This window comes from Mus caroli, unplaced genomic scaffold (assembly GCF_900094665.2).
Source record: "Mus caroli unplaced genomic scaffold, CAROLI_EIJ_v1.1 scaffold_8773_1, whole genome shotgun sequence".
NCBI lineage: Eukaryota > Metazoa > Chordata > Mammalia > Rodentia > Muridae > Mus > Mus caroli.
The window spans coordinates 2864-3824 of record NW_018390017.1 but is presented as its reverse complement, the minus strand read 5'-3'; positions in this window follow the sequence as shown (position 1 = coordinate 3824).

The window sequence follows — 961 nt, the reverse complement described above, 5'->3', positions numbered from 1 at the left end:
ACAAGGCCCTTGTCTCTCTCTACCCCCCCATTTGGTTATTAGGAGGAGGTCCCCTCAAGACCCTCGAATAACTGGACCTGCTGGACGGGTCAATGCCACACTAGATTTATATCCCAGGCAGATTATAGGCCTTACACAAGAATAATTGGCCATATAATCTCATTCTTTACATCATCAAAATAGTAGTGGCTTGAGATAATATTTTGGTATTTTTAGAGAATGTGAATGTCAAATTGTAAAGACATGTTCTCAGTGTCTTCAGTTTCTACCTGTTCCACATAATGGTGTAAATTCTTGAGGACTTATACTTAATCAATTATTGCAAATGGATACTCATATTTCTGATTTAAATAAATAAATAAATAAATAATATGCACATGTGACTACTGATACCTTTTCAGACTTTGTAGTTGCAACTGCTATAACAAGAGAAGCAACTAAAAGTATAATTAGTCTGCCTATGTTAATTTTTTTTTTTTTTTTTGCTTTGTGTTCCAAAACAGATTAAAAGAGGTATTGGAACTGGCTATTACAGTGAAGTATTTGAGATGTTTGTAAACAACTTAATATTACCCATGTCACTGAGATTTTTTTTTATAATTCTCAAGGACAAGGTATTGTGAAAATTTAAAACCTACATCTTCTCAAAAAACAAAGAAGGGGAGGAATTATATCCCCATGCACATTATTTAAATCACATTTTTATTTTTAAAATTCTAAAATGTGGATGTCAAAGAAGAACTTGCAGAATGCCTTATAGTATCTTAAAATGAGGCATACTCATGCCTAGGTGAGATGAAAAGAATCTACCTATTGGCATATGTCCTGATTCAGAATAGGTATTTAATATGGGGAAGAGGGCATGCTTGTTTTTTCTCCACACAATGCTGCGGGAGCATGCCAGCTGCCAGAATGATTCATGTAACATGTTGATCTATGAATTTGCTGAGTACCCCGACAA